Source organism: Anthonomus grandis, chromosome 22 (assembly GCF_022605725.1).
Source record: "Anthonomus grandis grandis chromosome 22, icAntGran1.3, whole genome shotgun sequence".
In the NCBI taxonomy this organism is placed as follows: Eukaryota; Metazoa; Arthropoda; class Insecta; order Coleoptera; family Curculionidae; genus Anthonomus; species Anthonomus grandis.
The window spans coordinates 15,356,046-15,380,061 of NC_065567.1; the positions used below are offsets into that span (position 1 = coordinate 15,356,046).

Here is a 24,016-nt window from a genome sequence, read left to right on the forward strand (position 1 = left end):
ACAAGTTATACAACGAGGTTACTTAAAAATTACCACATTACATTTAAGAAAAAATGAATAACTAATAAACAATATACATCTACCACAAACATATGTATATTATATAAACAAAAACGAGACAAAAACTAACAAGAATTTTTTTTTAGAAATAAGGGGTTTATTATACTAAATTAACGATAAAATTATTCTTACAAGCTTCCTTATAGAGTATCTAATTATATTTTATTAAAGAGGAATAGTAGTATTGTTTTGTGCCCGTCAAAAGTGTTTTTTTTGCAATTTCTACATTAGCATTTGGCATCATTGCATTAGAGATGTTGCAAGCAAACAAGCTGTCCATATTTACACGGCAATGCCAATTCTAGCCTTTCAATATTCTAAAATTATAGAATAAAAGTTGATTCAAAATTTCCAATGCTCTTAAATCTCTCTGGATTGTACTGATTACATTAGATTCTCGCTGACACCGACTAACTACTACTTTATTAGTATTGTTATTGGAACGGCCAAAATTATAATTTATTTTTCAGTAGAGGGTATATAAGATATTATCATATTTATATATAACGGTTCTTTAACGTACATGCTTTTTTTCTTAAAAAAAAATTAAAAATCTTTTTCTGTTTGTTGATTGTTTATATTTAATAATATATGTTATTAACAGTTTTAAGGCATCTAACCAAATTATGGATCCCGGAAAGTAATAGTAAGTAGCTTATGCTTGGAATAACCAAAATTAGTTCCTAAACATAGTTCCTGGATATATATGTCGGCTTCAGATACTTTTATATAATTTTAAGTTAAAATAGGGTACATATCTGTTTACATTAGTTGTTAAGAATCAGGCGACAGCGGTATTGCCACAAAGGTGATAAAGTTTAGTTTATGAGTCTGGCTAAAAAAAATTATAAGTGCTGAATATTCGACTTTTGAACGGCTATGTAACATGATCCGATATTTAGAAAAATTGGAGAGAGTGAAACGTAGCCGGGAATAAATAGAGCATTGAAGGGATTTTGGATTATAAAGAAGAAAGGCAGTTTTTAGATAGAACTGGGCGAGAGCGGAAACCGGCTACGGATCGCTAGTTCTTACCTTTTCGGGTCGATATTTAATTGAATCGTGAATTTCGAAAAGGGCTTATCTCGCAAAAACGTAATTTTCCAGGAAAAGCTAAAAACTGAATTGCTTCTGACAGATTTGAACTACGAAAATATGAATTTTCCTAATTTTCACAACCTTTGTTTGACATCTTAACCTTGCTAATTTTTTTTCTTTTCAAATAAGTATACATGAGAAAATGGACTTTAGAATTTTCCGAGATGAGCCGTTTTCGAAATTTAAGCACCACTTAAGAGGCTATATAATCACAAGAACATTAATAAAGAAACTTCAACTTTATTTTTTAAAGAAAGATACAAAAAAACTAAAAAAAATCATTAAAGATCAAATTTTTTTTTTTGTTAATTTATTTGGAAAATAATAACAAATAAAAAGTAACTCTGCTAAAAGTCTTGTTCGATTTCAGCTCCTGCTTCTCTGTCAGTAGTCGGCAAGCTCAAAATACTATCGTAAAAGTCTTCATATTCTGCAGGTATATACTGCCTCAACTTTTTCAAGTCAGTCATTTTTAAGTTATTTATTGGCAGTTTTGAGGAGTAGCATGGAAAGTCTTCAACAGTAGGAAGATTAGCACAAATACCTTTAGTTTTTGAAAGGCTAAAAGTTTCAGTATTAATTTCGCTGTCATTGAAGGGGTGGCATAAAACTTCTCCAGGCTTTTCTGGATTAAAGTCAAATTCATAAAAAGTTGAAACTTGAAAAGATACTTTTTTTCTTTAGCATTTTTTTTTCCATAGCATCTTTCTGATAACGGTTTTGCTTTTAAGTGTACTTTGCACCATGCCTTGCAATCAATGATATCGGTATAAGTTATTGTTTTTACACAAAATTTGTCTGTTTTAGTGCTACTGAGTATTAAATTCGTATACTGCTCGTGAGTAAATAAACGATCTTCTCTTCTAATCTTACGCTTTATGGTTGCAAAATCTCTATCACAGTCATTAAAGGAATGACCTCTTTGGGGAAAATAAAGAAAAACTTTTAAATTTCGAGCATGTGACAAAGCGATAAGATATTTTATTATGGTATTATTTTGCCCAGGACATCCGTCGCAGAATAAATGTAATTCTGTAATATTTTCAGGAACATTTTTACATATAAAGTCATTTTAAAACGAAAAAGTTGCCTTCCCCGTTTTCATATTATGTACGCAGAATTCGTATACCCAAAGTTGGCGGTAATAGAACACTTCTTGGACTGGAAGTACTGGCTGTGGTAGATTCTGCATATAATCGAAAAACAATCCGAAAGTGGTACTGACGCTCTCGTTACATTTTTCTGTAACAGTTTTGGCTTTATTAAAAAACTTCGATGCCCGACGCTTATGTATGATTAGCTCGGCACTGGTGACCCTCTTGGCATTATCGTTTAAATGGGGATTCTTCAGCTGAACGCTAATTTCTTCACATTTTGAGCACACATCAATTTGTGGCCTACCAAATGCCAAGTCAAAATTTGCATTGAAATAATTTCTAAAAAACTGATAATTTACTTTGCTTTCTGGATATTTTGCCGAAAATCTCTCATGCAATATTGTCACATTCAAAACAGATGATAAGTATTTTTTACAATGTTATTTGAATAGTGAATTTCTTTAACAGGAATTGACTCGATAAAGTTGTGAATTAAAGAACATGTTGGTTGTAGGCATTACATTGCTTCTAGACCTGGCAGATTTTCCTCGCATATCGTGGGGGCTTTTATTTGCAATTTTTAGTAGTCGAATTCTCTTTATTCTCTTGTCGGTAACACCATGCAAGTTTAGAAAGGCTACTTTACATACTTCTTTTCTATTTCCATCTGCTTTGATAAAATACTTATAAGAGTAACTCTTTGGCTTACTAATTTTATCTTCTTGACGTTTAGAAGTATCCTTCATAGGGAACGCGTTCATCAATCCTTGAATATATATGTCCTGTTCATCTTTGGTATTAAAACCATTTATGCGATTCAATATTGCTTTTTTGGCATCATCGGAAAGATCGAAACATTTTCGAATGCACCTACAAAGATAAAACTATTATTTCACAAAACCATTTTTATATATATTATATATTGAATATAATATCTACCCACTAAATATATAACATTATTTATCTACCTTTATCCACATCTCCTATTATTTTTTAATTATGTAATAGAACATAGGTATACACTTACCTACAACTAGGCACAGATTTCCTACAAGGAATATTTTTACCCACGTGGTTTGTGTGTGCAAGTCCCTTAACTTTGGCTTTTTTGATACATTTTTATACATTTCACTATTTCTTACTCCTCGCTTTTTTTTCTCTACTCCTGTATCTGCCTCGTCCGAACTACTAGACTCACTCATTGTTTAGAAAAAACTAGTAACGTTGAACAAAACAGTACCCAAAATATGTGATTGTTTACTAGTTCAAATGACAAACTTGACGTACACCAAGCAACTGTCGTAAAGCGACTGAAACAAGCAAACTTTACGATACCTATACTCCAATAAAATTCACGTCTTATAAAAATAAAAAATCCCCTTTTTGGTTCGCTTCATTTACTAAACGCGTCGCAATGAATTACGAAAAGGATCCATCTCAGCGAGATGAGTCCTTTTCGAAATTTTGTTTTAAAACCACGAGTTCGTATTTGTAAGAACAAAATCAGATATGAGCCCTTTTCCTTCATAAAATGTTGACCTACTATTGAACCTGAAAAATTTGCGGAAAAGTCAAATTTAATCAAAATCCGAGTTAAGTCCTTTTCGAAATTCACGATTCAATTGTTTTCTTTATTTTATTTTTTTCTTGTGTAAGATAAGTTTTATTTGTGTATAGTCTACCTGATAAGTTGTTTTGACGCAATATAGTCCGAGTGCTTACTCTCACGAGATGTGTTTATACACAAAATGGCGTCTGAAAGAATTATTGAGGAGTTTCCGACATATATATTCTCTTTCTGAATGTTGATCCAGACCAACGCGGAATATGACGCTAAAGTTGGTGAGGAGACGTAAGGTACTTGAGGGGAATAAGGCCTAACTAAGAAAAAAATTGAATAAAGTGAAAGACTGTAATGTTAATATTTAGTTTAATACACCAAAGTGCTTATAAGGTTATATTAATTTTAACAAACTTAAAAAAATAATCTCTAAAAAAACTAGAAAACAAAAAATAAATATTAAGAAAAATAATGCAAATCGGCCTTATTATCCGATGGAGGTTTAATAAAGCCTATACATAAAAATGGTACAACTCGTTAATTGGGCGAAGTTTAGCAGCCATCGGGACACTCAAAATCATCCATGTCATTGACTGTTAAGCCAACACATTCCTCATGGTATCATTTAAGACATTTGCTGCACTGCCTCGTATCGGCCTGCCTGTCTTCCTCACATCCATGGCAATACTATTCGGTACTTAACTTTTCCCTGGAGCTTTCAATATCTTTACTCAATTTGGCACGACTTTTGTTCTCCTCGGTAAAAAGATCTCTAGTGATTGGAGTTCCTTTGTAGTTTAGAGCTTTTTTTCGATTTTTTTTTAGGTTTTTCATTAGTTTTTACTGGTGTGGGCAAAAGCTCATTAAAAGAAGTGACTTTTGTTGTTCGTCTCTTTAATTCAGCAAGAGGGATATGGTCATCAGTCGAATCCGAGTCAGAAGAGTAAACATTGGAATAGGAAAATTTGCCAGACTTGTTGGATGCCATTCCAGATGGACCAGGTTGAGGAGATTAAGGTAGACTCCTATTTTCTTTGTTGGTATCATCCGGTGCCGGTACGTCTGAGAGAATTGAAGGAGCAAATGCTGTTTCTGGAATTGCCTCGGGATTTAATGGAAACAGACCAGTAGCCTTAAAACCGTTTATAATGTTACTATGTGTCATGCATTTAGACCAAACATTTGAAAGTATGATGTTAAAACGTGATTTGGTCAGCTTTTTGTTCTGATCCAAGAATAATAATCCTGATCCAAGAATAATAATACCTCATTATCCCAATGATACTCAAATGAACGATATACAGATTTGTCGAGGGGTTGAAGCTCATGTGTTGTATTCGATGGCAAACAGTAGAAATCTATATCAAGTGAGTCTCCAACATCAACAATTGACAAACCAAGATGACAAGTTGCACCATCAAAAACTAAGAGGCACCTTCCGGGACTTTTGTATCGGGCTAAGTGCTTGAGGAATTCTTTAAAAAGTTCGTTAGTCATGTAGCCTTTACTTGATTTTTTCACTAGAGTTCCTGGTGGCAAATTATCATGTAATTCTGGCTTTAGCCTCTTTCCTTTAAAAATAATCATAGGAGGTATTGGTATTCCAAGGGCATTGACACATCCTGCAATTGTCACACTCTCTGCATGTTCTGACGATTGAAAGTGAACACGTTTTACCCCTTTCTTAGCTAAAACGGTTGGCTGGTGGTGAATAGTCAAGCGGCATCCTTTTTCATCCATATTATAATATAACATAATATAAGTCTTTCAGGGTGATTAATTACATTAAGATCATCATACATTTTTCCTATTTTTGAAAAATGATCATCAACTATAAATTTATTAAGTTTTTGAGCCCTAGCTGGATTCATAAACTGTGATTAATTTAAAGCGGTTTTTTTGAATATAGGCCTTATTATCTGCAGGTACTTTACGTCAGATAAAATAACTACGAATTAAAATTTCTAAAACGGATGAATTCAACTATGCCTTGTCTCTTTTTTTAATTAAAAGTAATTTAGACTTGCAATGGATTAGAATTATCACTAAAATTACCACTCTAAGGAATTTTATAAGAGCTATCAAAATAAATTATATAAATACATGTTTGCAGTTAAAAACAAGCTTTTAAATTGCTTTTTGTTACAAATTAAAAGAAATGTATTCTTAAAATAACATTTTAATCTGAAATCATCCGAAAACTCCCAAAACTACATCAGAAATATTTTTTATAACGCTATTTAAAGCCATAGAGCAAAATAAATGGGGATCAAAAATTGTCTTTAGAAATATATTTTGCTCTAGAGCTTTAAATAATGTCAAAAAAATATTTTCTTTTGTATTTTCGAAACTATTTTTTTTTTCAAATGCCAATTATATCAGCATTAAATTTCGTAAGTTTGTCATAATTTCTGATGTAATCGACCTGGATCTTTTACGGTTTTTGAGATCACAATCGTCACCCTCGAATGGTAGATTCTCTACATACAAATAATAAATAAATAATAAGCAGAATTAAAAACTGTTTTTTACAATAAATAAAAAAACAAAACAATTGTTTGTCTTTTTCCACAAATTTCTTTCGGCGGTTGAGTTATTATTTAGTAATTTTTTTATCACCCCCTTTTTTTGATGTTTAGTTTTTTCTACATAATTCAAAAAAATTAAACTTTAAATGGAACTTTAATTTAGGATATATATGAACTTATAAAATAAGACAAGGAATATCCTCCCTCTGTGTAAATTAGCACTTCTCAAGCTAATAACCTTTAGAATTTCATAGATGGCAAAATCGGAAGAACATTCCTGTTATAAAGTTGCTACATAATATCTTCAAAAAAAGGGGAATAACGAAATAGAAAAAGGGCCCAGTTATCCTCTATAAGTAATGCGCTTAAATCACTCGTGATGAAAAATCCGTGACGATCCTCTCAGTCTAACTGGTATGATTGGCCCGCTCAGGAGCTGACAAACCAAATCAACCCAAGAAAACTCCGATAGTCAGCACGTTAAGTAGATTAAAAATAAAAATTCTGCCAATAAGAGCTTATAGATTAGCCGAATGGCAAATGATAGTACCTACTACTCGTTCTTGGGCCTAGCTCCAACAACCGCGATACAAGTAAAAGCAAATGCCGGTAAACAGTAGTAAACAGTACGCGGTACGATGGTGACATGAACGTATGGTACAGATGGTACTATTATTCTTTTGGTGCGATCCTTAGCTATATACGAGTATAGGGCAGTGACATCGCTAGCCTTTGGTATACTATTCGCTGTTACTTCTCGTGTGTAAACTGGATTTTAAATTGTTATTATTTTTATGCGCCTGTAAAGAATAATTATCTGTGTAATTAGTGGTGGACAAGGGCGCCGGGAAATGATATTTTACTGGGGTTTCTTATAAAAACAAGTAAGTTTCTTTAATTTTTTTTATTGTTTGTTGTTTTATTTACATAAGTGTTACTGGTGTTGCGCTTCAAAGTTTTGTTAATAACGTCATTTAAAATTTTCAATTTTCGCGGCAAATATTATGAATAGTTCTTTGATTGACCCTTTTTTGTTGCTAAAAAAAATTTAACAAAAAAAAAACAAAAAAACTGTAATAACTAATTCTTATTTTATTAATTAGTTTGAGTCATTAGAAAAATAATAATATATATTAAAAAGTAGAAAGTGAAAATAAAATAATTTAACTATAGATATGCACAAGCTACAATAAAAAAAGCATTTACCACTTTAATTTTTCTGCGTAATTAAAGAGTACGACTTGCAATATCTTATATAAAAAAAAAACTAAAGAGGGAAATTTCATGCATTATGCCATTTTCCGACAAACAAATGTTATAAGACAAAAAAGTACACAATAAAATCCCAATCGAAAAAAACCTTTTTGTAAAAATAAGTGTTTTAAAAATTAATTTTGTTTCTGATATTATAAATTGAAAAAAAAATCTTCATTTTCAATGAAGTATAGAAAGGCATATAATTTCCATATAAAGAAAAGTTAGTATCAAGAAAAAATGTAAAAGTTAGTAAAGTTAGTAAAAGTATCAGTACTTTTAAAAAATTACGAAGAACCTGATTACATAAAATTAATTTAAAAAGATTTTTCCTTTGTGAAAGTATTCTATTTTAGGTAAACCTTATAATAATCTATTAAAGATAAGTATAATGGAGATATTGTAAACTGAAAGAAATACGACATAAATTAAATTAAGAGAACATTAATTAAATTAAAATTTCTAAATCCTGAAATAAAGAGGGTTAGGTTGGATAAATCGTTGTGTATTAGTCAATAACTAAAGAAGTGTTTTTTCTACGTCAACGTTTTGCGTTCCATTTTTTTATCATTAAAAGATAATAAATCAGAATTTGTAAAAAAAAAATTAAGAGAGCATTTCTATATTTTTATTTATTGTTTTATCTGTGTCAAAACTAATTATTATTTATAAAAAGCTTGATAATATCGTGGTTGTTGTCTGGTTACAAATGCACGTATAAAAAAGTAAAAGTAAAATATATATTTTTTACGTTGAACAGTTAGAACATCCTATCCTAGTCTTTATTTAGATCGATTGAGGTTATTGAATAATTCGGAGATACCAGGGATATACGTTAAGGTCTCAAGAATATCCCTCCATAGTCCTTTAAAAAACCTGCACGTTTCAAACTTTTAGTGAAGATTTATATTAAGAATTAATATATTTTTATGAATTATTAAAAGAAAGTTATGTGCAATTTATTTTAAAATACTTTTTAAAGAAATCTCTAACTCTAAAACATAAAATTGAATTCTAAAATTATTGATGGGATTTTTGCTTAAGTCGTGAACTAACATTCTTAGAAGGTAATTTTTAAATTTGTTTTTCTATCAATTCCCACGTTGTACCATTTTATTCCAAAATTGAAATTAACGAACGTTTTTCTTTCATTTTTCAAGACCTTCATTGCCGATTATTTGCTTTTTGCATTGATTTTCTTAGGTAGAGTCGATACACAGTATATTATGAACATTTATTTTTCTGGCACTAGTGAAATGACTCGTTACCCTAACCCTAACTAGTAATAACTGATGCCACATTTTTCTTGCTACTATTATATTAGTAATTTCTCTTGGTAAGTACGTAAAAAAATCTTCTGCAGAGTAAAACGAAGAATTAAACATTTAGTCAAGGTTCTCGGTGCGCAGATTCCAGGAATTCCACTTCTGGTACTTCCTGTCAAGCAATGTAAATAGTTCATTTAGCTAGGCTACTGGTTTTAATTCTATCGGACGTACAGGAATCTTTTGAAATAATAGGCTCTATACGAGAACGTAAGACGACGATCTTTACAAGAATTTTATACAAGATCTTGTAAAAGCGTTAGTCTCCATCTTTTAGTATTCTCTGTATAATAGAATATAATAAAGCATATCTATATCTTTAGAAACTATGTATTTGCCATGCCATATATCATTTAGGCATATTGTTTCCCAGACAGCACAGTTGCGTCCAGTGACGAAATTTCATGGTCAGTTGTGCTCGACGACTTCATTGACCCCAAATTTTTTTATCGCACTACGGTATCAGGTATAATAAAATAGCATTAATTTAAAATGTATCATCAAACCGCAGTAGCCTGTCCATTTTGATGTGAATCACATATGATGTATCAAGACCTACATTCAAATCTCACCAGTACCACAACTTTTAATTTTTCATTCAACGTTTTAATAGATGTGTCACTTAAGTGCACAACTAAGTAAAAAATAAGTCTTGTATAATAAGTATTAAGTAATAAATGCCCTTATTCTTCAAGGAGAAGAACAAGTAAGAGAAATGGATGGAGTGACGGTAAAATAAGCTTATCCCTAGGTTTTCTAACCGAAGTAGCTTGTTGTATTTTTTTTACAGAGAGTTCTATCTAAAAAAAATGTATAGTCGCTTGCAGGCATAACTTATCTTAGACATCTGTCAAAACTCCCAGTTTTTTAACACAACTATGTTGCCATCTGCTATTTAAATTGTTTGTCCAATTCTCTGACAGGTTCAAGTAGGTTCTTGGACATATGACCAAAATAAATCTTTATATTCTAGATATAGTAGTAGATTTGTTTAGAGTCCCAATGGATACTAAAATATTTCGCAGTGATGAAGAGAGCAAAAATGGTTCCTTTCTTAATATTAAACCAAAATAATATCCCTAACTAAGAAACTAATGAAGAGTTGTCGCACAAATTTAGTTTTTTTTACTATTAAAAATTAGGTTGTGCTCACCACTCAAAGCAAAATGTTTGTCTTTTATATGGTCATCTAATTTGGCAACACTGTTTCCGACGATTCTATTTTTTTTTACAATCCCCACCTTTAATAATACACTTATACCAAGGAACAGCAACAACCTGAAATTTCCAACTTGATAGAACAACAAGAAAACTTAGACTTTCATGAGAACACTTTGTTAAAAAATGTTTTTGAACCAAAAGACAGGGTATTAAGTGAAAACCTAATTTTATCATTAAAACTTTTGAACCATTTGATGCGTTACCAACAAATTCTCTCCACAGATTATTGTTACAGATCTCGAAGTAATAATTAAAATTATTTAAGAAAATTCTTCAGTGTTCACTCTTACCCCTCTCATTCTGCGCGGTCACTGGATATTTTACAAAAAAAAAGAGCTTTTGGAGTCAAATATTTAGATTGAACTACCACGAACATATGTTTTGATAGGAGAAGACAAATAAATTGTAATTGTAAGGTAGTGGGAAACCCAAGGAGCTGTTAAGCATATAGGTCTCCTAATACACTCCTCAGGGTTTCCAGAGGCCAATAGCATTGAAAAAACTAATAACGTACTCAGGATAACGTAGTCTGTAGCTCCAGCATTTCGGGTTGTCCACAATACCCATGGGTGTGGAGAGTCTTAAATGCCTTGTTTCCGGTGAAAAGACCTGTCACTAACCGAATTTCTCGTCTCTTTGACGCAGTAGTTGTCTTGGTGAGACAGGCAGAGAATCCACAGTGTCTGTTTCATGCCAAGCGCTTCCGTCCATCTCCGGAGGGTCCACTTCTCCATCAGACTCTTCACTGATATAACAGCTACACATTTGGCTATACCGATTATCGCTTCGGGGCCTACCATCCGTTTCGCAGATCCCATTATAGGAAGGGAGTCCGCGAGGCACCACATTTTCTGTCGGAATTTTAATACAGCCAAGACTAGAAGACAGTAGCGTGCCGCCCCCATCTGTATACTAGATGGTCCCCTTGTTTACCAATGTAGGCCCATTGGAATCCTACCACTTGTACGGCCTGTGACCAGATTTTTGCATGTTTAGTATCACCAGCCCGTAGTTCACGAAGGATATGTAGCCTATGCGCATCCTCATTGCCTCGATTGCACTACAAGGTCCAGGGGCGGAAGGCTCAACAAAGGCTCAAGAGCTCTGGTTGGGGTGGTGCGCAGCAAATAAATTTGTTTTCTTAATTAAACCGGAAGAGGGAGAAGGAGGTGCCAACTCTGAAAGTAGATAGGCTTGTATATAACCGTTTATACAACGTATTTGGTAAATATTATCGAGCATTACTTTAAAATAATATCTACATTAAAGTTCTGCATAGTATCTGAAAAGATCAAATGTACTAATATCGCCGTAATTTAAGTTGCAGGTGAGACCAATTATAAATATAATACATCATATAATATAATGAAATTTTAGCAGCGTTATTTTAAAACTAATCTGGAATGCTTGTATCTGAAGTCCTATGGCAAAGAAATCGTCAAACCTGCTTTACTTTCATATTAAATAGATACTTACTTAGATACAGTACAGTTTTCTAGTTTTGCTGATGTTTTTAAATGACTTACGCCCATTTAATTAAAAATGTAAACTCCTACAGACGTCATATCATTGAAAAAAAGACGGACTAACTTAAATATATTACAACCCTATTAGGTATAATTTTATTATGCATACAGCCATTAACTAGATATTGAATATCAAACCAATTAAATAATAAATGATCTGGCATCAAATACAGATACGTAATTTATTTAAGTTGAACATTCTGGGTGCCATTACCCATGGAATAACGAAATGAAATAGGTTTTCGTTCATTTCCTATCGTCATTATTTTAATAACGTAGCAATAAAAAGTTTTTTTTACTATGATTTATATAATTAAAAGCGATGTAATAATTATTTACTATTTCAGTGGCGCGCATCTTTAGTTAAAATCTTACCAGGAAATAACCACGTCCATGTTATTAAGTGATTTCAAGTTTACTTTATATGACTTTTTTAAGTACTTTCTATATAGAGTGAACATTTAAACCGGTAAGAAGACACATTATTCAAAATAATGGTTGTCGTTATCGCGACGTATTTTCAGTAAACATGTTTCTATATATGTATGTAAATTTTATGGATAAATATTGATTTTTAACTATAGTATATTAGTTACTTATTTGTTTTTTTTTGTTCTTGCTTTAGTACATCTTGACTATATTCAAAATATTTTAATTTTCTTAAGCATTGATTGATACATTATCGATATGAAAGTAAAGCTTAAATATTTGCTAATTAAAAACTAAACAGAGAAAAAAAAGATGGTGATGTATGATTGAGAAGTGACTAAGAACGAGAGACCATCGAGTGGCAAAATCATACGTTTATATTTTCTACAAGATATCGCTACAAATAAGAAAATATTTGATAGAACAATACTTAAACCTGCAGGAAACACTCATCCAATACGACATAAATCGGAGATGTATAATAGTTCAGGTTGTGTTTTGAACACATTATATATTCATAATTATGCACTGGTCATAACTATCTGCTCTCAAAAAGGAAAAAGGAAAAAGGAACAGAAAAAAAATTAAAATTGCCTTGCTAGATATTAATGTATTTGCTTGCGAGTGCTTCACTTTTTTCTCTCAAATACATTACATGCGCATCGTTGAATACGTAATCTATCCTCAGCACAAGTAGGGAAGCCAGAGCAATTAACAATAAGAGGCGAAACTGTAAACCTAATTACACCAAAGGGACAATGAGAAGTAAGCCTTCTATATTCTAGTTTCTTGGCAGAAAGAGGACTCAAAGTAGTCATGATTGCATATTCTGCTGGTTCCGTTCGCATATATTAATCAAAAAGTTTGTGGAATGGTTACATTTTATTAACAAAGGAAGACCATCACTTGAACGTAAAAACGCTTAACAATTCTAGACAATCATGAATGTCACAGTGGTTACAGGGTCATAAAATTGGCTAAAAATAACGGCATCAAGTTACTAACCTTACTGCCGCGTACTAGCCACAAGCTCTAAACAGCACAATCTCTGGGGTTATTCAAGAGGTTTTATAGCACTGCTTATGATGAATGGCTTTTAGCATACCCTACTCAGTCAATAAGAATTATTAATGTAGCACAGTTGGTACGAAGAGTTAGTATACCTGTTGACATTTACACTAAAAAGAATATAATCTGGATTTAGGGTTACCACGAAAGATGGCATTTTCTTGAAAATGTTTATGACTACGATGATTTTTTTGTGCTTTTCTATGTTTGACTGAGAGGAGTTCACCAGGAATATGTAATTCAATTAATAAAATGATGGTGCCCAATTCTTTTACCTTTTAAGTCAAGATTCATCGGTCCAGAGAAAATTTCATTTCCAATTCCTATAACCTAATAGGAAACAGACAAAGTTCTACATACAGATAAAGTTCTACATATTTACAATTTTTTAGAGGAAAACAAATATGGTTTGGAATATTAAAAATGAATGGGCTCAGGTAGTTAAACTTAAAATATGCTGAGTTACTTATTTTATTGGGTATTACGTCACTTATAGCAAAAATCAATTTAGAAATTTTTATCTCACACGCTCAAAAAATTGAAAAGAAGAAGAAAATAGACTTATTTACGTATTGAAAAGAAATATGAACTCAAATCTGTAATGATACCGTTTGATATATTTAATTTAATTTAAGTTCAATAAGTTTTAAATACAATAATTTACTTGAGGTATAATAATTTTTTTATATATCTAGGAGCTGAGGTTTAATCTATTAATCTCTGAGCTCGTTTCTTCTTTTCAATATCCTATCTAACTTTGTTATGAATATTAAAATTAAAAAACGATAAAAACAACAAGAAGACCTACTTTTTAAAAAATACCTAATTTGAACCAACGTTTCGGTAGTTATATCTACTACCGTTATCAAGGTAATTAAAGTAAAATTAAATTAAATTAATAAGTTATTAAATAATAAATCTATTTTCTTATTCTTTTCAATTTTTTGAGCGTGTGAGATAAAAATTTCTAAATTGATTTTTGCTAAGTGACGTAATACCCAATAAAATAAGTAACTCAGATACAAATTTTGTTGTCGCAAACCTATCAAGAATATTATTTACTTAAAGTTGAAGCAAAGACATGTTTAAGCGAGTAATGTTTTGGCACAAATAATTTAATTGCAAATAAAGACGATAAAACGTAGTCTTAAAACAGTGATGATTCTTTGGTTTTCCGATTTTAAATATTGTTGGATATAAAGGATATAAAGGATACTGGATATAAAGGATTATATTATTAATATTTTATCACTTGAAAGAAAAAAAGAAAGAAAGAAAATGTGCTATATTACGTAAGAATAATCTTCCTAATAATTTTTAGCTTGTAGAATAATAATCCTACAAGCTAAAAAAACAAAACAAAAATACAATTTCAAAAATTGACAAAACAATGAACAAAATTAAACGCAAGAAGACAAAACTTTTTGAACATACGTGAATTAAAGATAACTAAATAAAACAATCAATTACTAAATAAAGGTAAACTTGTTGACAAAACTAGGGAAGAAAAAAGGAAAAAAAAAGAAAAAAACTTTCCAACATGTCCAAGGTTAAAACCTATCATTAAAAAAGTCATCCAGGTTATAATATGCCTTAGCCAATAAAAGCGACTTTAGTTCTCTTTTAAATTTCTTAACATCCGATATATGTCTAACACATAGAGGAACATGATTGTAAATTTTTTTACTTATGTAAATTAATGAGTTTTTGGTAAGGGAAGACGTAGAAATAGGTAGGGGAACATCATTTACACGACGAGTCCAATGGTCAGTGTCAGAGGGTAGTTTGGGAATTTTTTGAATAAGAGCAGCTGTTTCTAGGATAAAGAGTGAAAAAAGAATTAGGATTTTTTCAGAAATGAAGAGGGGTTTGCAAGAATCTCTTAACTTAGCAGAACACAGGTATCTAACTGCTTTTTTTTGAATAACAAAGACAATGTTAAGTAGCCCCTTATTGGTTAAACCCCAAAAAGGCAAGCCATACCGAATATGAGATTCAATAAGTGAAAAGTACACTGAACGTGCACCCACCCCTCTCTGCTCTTGTTTTGCCATTCTTACTGCAAAACATCCAGAAGATAATTTCCCAGCTAAATGTAAAATATGATCTTCAAACCGAAGGCGACCATCAATGGTAATTCCTAGGAACTTGCAGCACCTTGATAAAATCTGAAGGTCTTCAAGGATACAAGTCTTAATATAATCAGAATTTTTATGGCTTCATAGTATGGTGGTATCATCAGCAAACTGAACCACCTTGCCCTGCAGTTTCAATGAACTCAAGTCATCCATATACAGTAAAAATAACAGTGGTCCCAACACTGAACCCTGGGGAACGCCGTATTTTAGGGATCTAGAAGCAGACAAACGCCCAGACACTGTAACCTTCTGGGTACGATTTGATAGATAGGACTCAAGCCATCGCAACGCTACGCCCCTAAAACCATATTTATCGAGCTTAGATAACAGTATTCCATGATCCACACAGTCAAATACTTTGGATAGATCACAAAACACTGCCTTTGATGACTCTCCAGAATTCAAGGACACATAGACGCTCTCCAAAAAGCAAAAAACAGCATCATGAGTCCCTTTACCGGCTTGAAATCCAAACTGATTTGCAGACAAAATGCCATTATGATGTAAAAAGGACAAAATTTAGCTTTTTGCAAGTTTTTTAACTATCTTAGAGAGGGTAGGCAAAATAGAAATGGGACGGAAATTACAAGGCTGATCCAAATCTCCACTCTTATGAAGAGGGATAACCACTGCCTCCTTTAAACATGAAGGAAAAATGCTAATATGTAAAGAATTGTTTATGGCAGAAACTAAAGCATTTAAGGCTGAATCAGGCAAAAAGAGTAACAACCTCGAAGATATCCCATCAGCTCCAGATGATTTATGGTTTTTTAGGCGTTGATTTCATTGATCGAAATTATTTATTTATTGAGGAAGGGAATCCATTTTTAGCAAAAACTAGCGTCTCGGCACTATGTTCCTCTAGTTCGACGATAGTTAGACAATGAATCCAAGAAGGCAAGAATAGCTGCGTTGCTCGTAGAAACATTTGGAAGTGAAAAGCTGATTTTCGTAATTTGTCTGACCTTTTTCCTTCTGGCTTAAGGACCGAAAGAAATATGCCTATTTAAATAAAATGATTGATTAAAATACAACAAGCAGACTTCCATTTCCTCATCGTCCCTTTGGGAATTATAGAGTAGCCAGCAACACTGCTTAAATTGAGCCCATTAGACTTTTTCATGTTTTTAACATTTCTGAACCTCAACCTATGATTGCTTTATAAGACGAAAATAAGACCGTGCTATTCAAATAGATCTTTTATAACCTGTGCGAATATTTATTAAATGATATTAACTTGTGCATTAACACATATTTATTTAAACAGTCTTAACGTTTAAATAATTTTTCGAGGTAAATATTTTGTTTTTAATTAAATATATCACAATATATAGTATTTTTATTACAATGTCCTTTTCAATAAATCTTCTCTCCTGGAAGCAGCGGGTAAAGAAAGACAATTTTTATATTAAAAAACATTTTACTTCTAAGTCAGATATAAGTATGCGATAATTTTTATTATCTTTCTTTTCATTTGAAATTTATTAACACTATTTATTGAATTCATTACATTTATTAACTTAATAGGCAGCAATACGAACTTATTAAGACCTTTATTGTGACGTTTACTAAGGAAGGAAGAAAAATAATAAAAAAATGCTTATTTATAAATACCATATAACTAAAGTCAACAACCTTGCGAGTTGACGAGATGGTCGTATATCGGATGCTTTTATTGTTGTGTATTGTAAAAACACCTCTGCTTAACTTCTAGTTATGTCGTGTGTCGTTGAGTAATAACGGTAATATGCGTTGACAGCCTCTACATGTTAAGATGTCACTTGTACCTTTTAATGTAATTAGCTAACAACTATGACAAATAGAACTCATATATCTAATATTTATTAATTAGTGATTTTTAGAAAATTATTAGTTGCATATAAGAAAACGTACATTCAAGTAGTTAAGAAGTACTGTTTAAATTGGATGGACTTTGTTAATTGCATCCTAAATTAGTTCATTATTACCATGTTCCACTTTACAAACTTTGCTTGCTTTAAACCAGGTTTTATAGTTAAATAAAGTATATTCAATTTTTACTTACTTGTTTTACAAAGACCGCTATCTTTTAACCCATTGCTGTGAAATCAGACTTTTGTTGAAACGAGGTGACACGACCCAAACAACGCAATTATACACTACATTTATTGCATATTTTGAATACAGCAATTTCATCTGTAAATTATTAAATACTAGCTAACAATATAATCCTTTTTTTTTAATAAAACTGACTTAGCATATAAAAAATATGCGGCTACTTATCAGTATTTACATATTTTTTCCTCTTTTAATGTGATGCTTTCTTAAATTTTTATATCGTTTTAATTGTTACATTTTGAATGTTAGCAATCTGAATAATGATAGCAAATGACTCATAATACTAAGTAAATGAAGGGAAAACTAAAGCGCAAAACTGCTGTTACTTTATAACAAAATTTTCAATAAATAAGGACGTACTCTGACATAATCCTGACATCCTAGTTAAGGCCATCTTAGGTCAATAATAGCAGCACAGGATCAATTTCGATCACATGTAATCGTTCAAAAATTGTATAACCAGCTAGAAATTCACAAAAAAGATATTCTTAGATAGAAACGGATTTAGGGACAGTCTTACTCAAACACTAAGAAGAGCAGCATCTAGTTACTGAGTTACACTTAGATGAGTTCAGATTTACTCTATAAGAGTGTATAGAGGATTTCGAACCCGATTTCAACAATGAATGAGGTATTAGAAAGTGTGTTTTGCAAGATACGCATTTGGTTGAAAGGAATTGGTCAACAATCTTAAAGCAATAAAACACATCTAGGATGCTCTCGACAGGGCTGAAGAACTAAGTCGATTAGTGCGGAAGAATGGAATGGTATTTCTGAATAGTATAATCACTCTGATTTTAGCATATGAACACGTTACACTTAATACGCAGTTTTAGATCGTAAAGGTTATTTTAAAATTATCGTTAAATATTTTTTTTTTGATATTTTGTGTGTAGTAGTGAAATACATATTTTCTTTTGGCGCGCTTAATTTTTTTTTATTTTTTGAGGGAGGGAGAGAAGTATTTGAGAATGAATAATAATAATAATTTACTATATTATTTTAACTATAACATATTTCAATACTCTCTTCAATTTTTTGAATACTTTGTGTACTTTTGCCTTTTATAAGATTTGTAATATGTATTTATTTGCCTAATTTAATCACAGCACCTTATACATCTTAAAAAAGTTTTCAAAAAATAAAATAAAAAGACGGTAGTAGAATGAAATAAAGGATGAAGATTAATGTAATCTGTAAGAGGGGCGACAAATTAAGTGAAGGAATGCTGAATAATTGGAAAATTGCCAAAAAAGTTTCTTGACACTATTCTCAATATTTACTTATTTTAATAATTCATGCAAAGCACACACAAAAAACATTATCAAAATAATTTATTTATGGTTACTTGACACCATTTTAACAATTTTACCCTAATACAAAGTTATAGATTGCTCCCGTGATCTTGGACCACCTGATTTCGTAAAACTATTTAATTTCAAATAATTAATGTAATTTTTAAGCAATATAATGATACTCAGTAGCCAGATTCATTACCACCTTTATATCTAATACAAAACGTGGCTATATCAAAATAACAGGTTTATTGTAGCTCATGTAACGAAGCAACTTCACATGAAAATTCAGCCATTATTAAAAATTGTCTGACTGAAACCGTTTTACTTTGTTTCATTCATTTATCTACTTAAGTAAACATCAATGATAATGGAAGATAGGCAGCATTGTTCTTAGTATAGCACTTAAATAGGAGTACGTATAAAGAATGAGGAACTTACTTGGATAATTAATGTTTAGGAATAGTATAATGAAAAAACTTTAGTATAGTATAATTAATATTTTAGCGGTGACAAAGACAGCAATAGCCATTGTTTAATAGCATATCGTGTATTTAACTTTAAAAGAATTTGATTGATAGAATAGTTGATTTATATATTTAATAGTTTATATGTTTAAATACAAGCACAAAAGTACCGCATCAATTAATTATATAAATAACTATATATTAAGAAAAATTAAGAATATGCACAATATTTAATTAATATCACCGTATACAGGGTGTTTCAGAACTATATGATCAAACTTCTAGGGCTTGTTCAGTGCAACAGAAAAATCCATTTGAGTATAGGAACCCATGTCCGGAAATGTGTCACTACGCCACTACGGCCTTAAGACGCGTTTGAATTTAGAAAAAATATTAATTACCTAAATAGGATCTGATGCATTTATTTTTAGCTTTTGTATATGATACCATCACAATTGTTCAAAATGTCTTCCTCCAACCTCAATACACCGAGTTAAACGCCGCACATGATTTCGGCGGACTACACTAAAAATTTGATCCTCGTTTTGAATGATTTCAAATGCTGCTGTTATTCGTCCAATTAAGTCTAGCTCTGATTCTACTGGAGTTTCGTAGACTAAAGACTTTACATGTCCCCACAAGAAAAAATCGAGCGACGTTAAATCGGGTGACCTAGGAGGCCAAGAAACTGCTCCACCTCTGGCAATCCAACGGTGCCCAAACCGCTGCGCTGAGCCAAATACTCGCGTACTTGTATAGCAAAGTGAGCCGGCGCTCCATCATGCTGAAACCTAACGTTTAGTTGAACATTTTCAAGGAGTTCTGGGAGAACTTCCTCCAAGAAACGCAGATAAATAGGTCCTGTTAACCGTTCCGGTAGAAGGTATGGCCCAATTAAATAATCATCAACAATGCCTGCCCATACGTTGACAGACCAACGATTCGGATGTTTTCTTGGAAAAATTGCTTAAGGATTTTCTTCGCCCCAAACATGGCTATTCCTACTACTAAAAATACTGTCTCTTGTGAAAGAGGCTTCATCGGTCCACAAAACATATCATAAAAAATTTGGTTGTGCAATGATGTGATCCAGAAGCCATCGACAAAATTGAACTCTAGGATGATAATCGGCTGCAGTCATACCTTGACCTTTCTGGAAGTGGTAAGGATGGAGATGTTGCTCGTGTAGTACCCGCCAGATAGAAGCGTTACTCGTATTCATATTCTTAGCGACGTCACGTGTGCTATTTGATGGTTCATCGGCAACTCGCTGAATAACCTCTTCTTCAAATTCGACCGTTTTTACGGTTCGAGCAACACCAGTATCATGCATCTTGGTCTTAAACATGCCTGTCTCAGCGAGCCGCCGATGAACCGCAATAAACTTTTTGTATCCAGGATGCTGTCATTCGGGATAACGTTCATGATACAACAGCGATGCTACTCGTGCATTGCAGTTTGTTGCTCCCTATGCCAAATGCATATCCGCCAATTCTTGATTGGTAAAGTTTTCCATTAGCAATAAATGTTTAAAAATTGTAAGCTATAAAATTTTTAAACATGTCATTGAGTATTGACATTGATAAGCGTTGATTTTAAACCATTGTTGTTATGGTATCATGTACAAAAGGTAAAAATAAATGCAGCAGATCCTATTTAGGTAATTAATGTTTTTTATAAATTTTAATGCATCTTAGGGCGTAGTGACGCATTTCCGGACATGGGTTCCTATACTCAAATGGATTCTTCTGTTGCACTGAACAACCCCCAGAAGTTTGATCCCATAGTTCTGAAACACCCTGTATACGATGCGAGTGACCATAGGTAAATGACGGATGTGATATGCTTTATAGCGTCGCGTATGGTATTTTTATGATAATATAATCACATTCTTTTTAGATTTGTAGCAACACAAGAACAGAATTTAAATGAATTAATATATTATTTACACAATGGTGTTATTTTGTAGGTGCAAGTGCTCATAAATTAAAGGAAATTAAATTGTTTCTTGCGAATATATTCCTTCATATGGGTCTGCACACAAAGAAGAATAATATTATTGTATAGTACATTAAGTAGCTAACATGATGAATAAAAAATTATAAGAAACTGTATAAAATTGATATTGTATTTTAGTACATTAGGTAAAAATCATAATAAGTAAATTATTAAAACATGAAGGAAACTAGAAGTAAAAGTATATGAGTTTGATAAACTAATTAAAACTAACTAAATAAAAAAACTTACCAAAACCGGCAGTTGCATAAGAGTTTATTACAATGATATTTGATATCATATAGCAAACGGAAAAAGAACAGATACAATGAGATTTTTAAATGATTATATAAGTGAAAAACTTCAACAAATTAACCGAATTACGGTTTTATACTTGATGATATTATTATAAAGAATTTAATCAGATGATGACATTCTCTCACGTTTTTAGAAAAAACAAAGATATCATTTCAATTAATTAAGTTAACAGGATAAATAGAACATGCACAACTGTAGATGCAAGTCGTCATAAAATAAAAAAACTGAATTGTTTCTCTCGAATATCATTACTCCATCTTTGGAGTCTGTAAACACGGAAAAATAATGTCATCTTTTCACAATGTATAGTGCATTAAGTAGTTTTTTATATGATGAGTAAAAATGAAAATAAATACAGAAAATATATAAAAACAAACAAACAGATAGAAATGTATTTATGTATTTATTGTATATACTATGTATTTACTTTTTGTAATGTTTTTAAGGTAGTTTAAATCCAGATGCCAATGGTTTCTACTTATTCATTCGACAGTCCCTGAACTTTAATTGTCTGATATTATAGAACTAATTAAATAAAGCCTTGAGGCTTTTTTTCTGAAGCAATTTCTAATATATTAAGAATTTTTTATATAAGGAAGCACTTATTAAAAAATATATGTAAAATAGATTTTTTCAGCTACTTAACATTATTTAGAATATTATGCTATGTATAAAAAATTACACAATTAAAAAAGCTTGTGTTTTGCTTTAATCTAATAAAACGTAATAAATATGTAAGGGAGTCTTATAACTAAAATTAATTATTATAACTTCACGTAAAACAATTTCTTACAAAAATGTTTAAGGTTACAAAAAATTTTAATAAATACAAAAAACTCAATCATAAAGAGAAATCTCGAAGCACAAGTGCAATTTTAAAACGAACTTTAATGATCAAAAAAAATGTGATCGTATAATAGATAAAGCATGTATGCTATTAAGAGCTTATAGGGATTGTCTGAATTCCTTATGTAAAGTCAAGGCTAAACGAGTATTAAATATTTGCAAGTTCTAGTTTGCTTTGGCACAAACGTTTTATATACATGTGCCCAGTGCGAATTCCTTACTTTCTTTTTTTATTTTGTAGAAATATCGCAATTGCAAATAATTATTTTAGATATTGACTAGTCATGCTGGGGCATACGGGTTTTGAAAACGTCCGTTAATAAGCATCTCTTTTAAACTTAACCTTAGTTATAAATTAGTAGTTACAGAGCAGACTTTTTTCATGTTGCAAAAATACCTTCACGCGATATTATTGAATTTATTACATCATTAGCAAAATTTATTGTAATGTGAACATTATGACTGCGAAATTCACTTGACGTAAAATAAAGTGAGGTCATTTAAGTATGTTTTGATTGATTTCAGTTTTTCGTTTAAGCAAATTTTTATACGAGTCGAGAAGTTTGTAGCCTAGCTCTTAGACAAGCGGAATAGCTCTACAAGTGTAAACTTTTAAATACAGCAAATATTATAGACGATATTTTTTGTAAGACTATCAATTTAGAGATTCATGTTTTCTTTAATTTAATATTTATTTGAATAGTTTAGATGCCTTAATTTCTGTTGCAAAGCATGTTGTTAGGTGGTTAGATTAATCTTTTCCAGTCTTTTATTAATATTTTGGAAAACGATATTTAGATGACATCACAAGTACTTATTCCCAAACGAAGCTAGACCGTTTGCATTGTTTACGGTATTAAATTATTTCTGAACCAAAAATTGTATAATGCATATATCACCAGTAGACGTACCAAAAATTATTTTCCAACAATTTTTTCCTCTAAATGCTACTTTTCCTAATAAAGTATTATTTATCAGAAAGAACCTTAATTGCCATAAGAGTGTATGACACCAAAGTATCTGAAAAACGCCTTTTTAAAAAAGCTAATATATGATGATATAAAAACCAAAGAGTATAAGCTCTAATTGGCTCAGTTCCGTCAGGTTAGGTCTATATTTTAATGGTGGTTTCTAGAATGACTTGCAGGTGTCTCGTAATTCAATTGCAATGCAATAGGCTTGTAAATATGGCCGTGGGGCTTGGGTTTTTTCTGCTCATCTTTTTCAACCATATATATTTTTTTTAAATACTGTAATGATCTGCTGTGTATTAAATTACTTTGAACTAATTAAAAGTTCGCTGTTTTATCACTTGTATATTCATTGTATCTAGTTCATATTGATACACCGACCGAATTAAAAAGCAAATACTTACATATATATTGTTTCACGAGAACTTCTTTGACATGTTGCATCAGCGTTTCCTAAGTATATTTCAAATATGGTTGTTTCGATTTAAGCTGGGACTTTTCGCTAGCGTAATAAAATTATTATGAGTTAGATAATTATGCATTACTCTAGCTTGGTGAGATTTTTTCGAAAGAATGAGATTGAAATTTGTTAGTATTTGAAAATATCTCCAACCCGTATTATAATTGAACTAGCTTCAGAACTGTGCTATCTTCATTTTCTGGATCTTGTCCTGGATTTACCATATGCAGGGCTCAAAGAGACTACCTACCTGGCTCTCTGT

General features: G+C 31.4%; 1 protein-coding gene across 1 annotated transcript in view; it reads left to right on the forward strand.

Annotated features, from left to right (window-relative positions):
* Nucleotides 1-6,947: 6,947 nt before the first annotated feature.
* The window catches only part of LOC126748312 (uncharacterized), an 80,976-nt gene continuing 63,907 nt past the window's right edge, over nt 6,948-24,016 (forward strand). The window contains exon 1 of the mRNA XM_050457457.1: nt 6,948-7,228. The gene's annotated coding sequence lies outside the window, so the exon portion shown is untranslated. The remainder of the gene's footprint in view (nt 7,229-24,016) is intronic.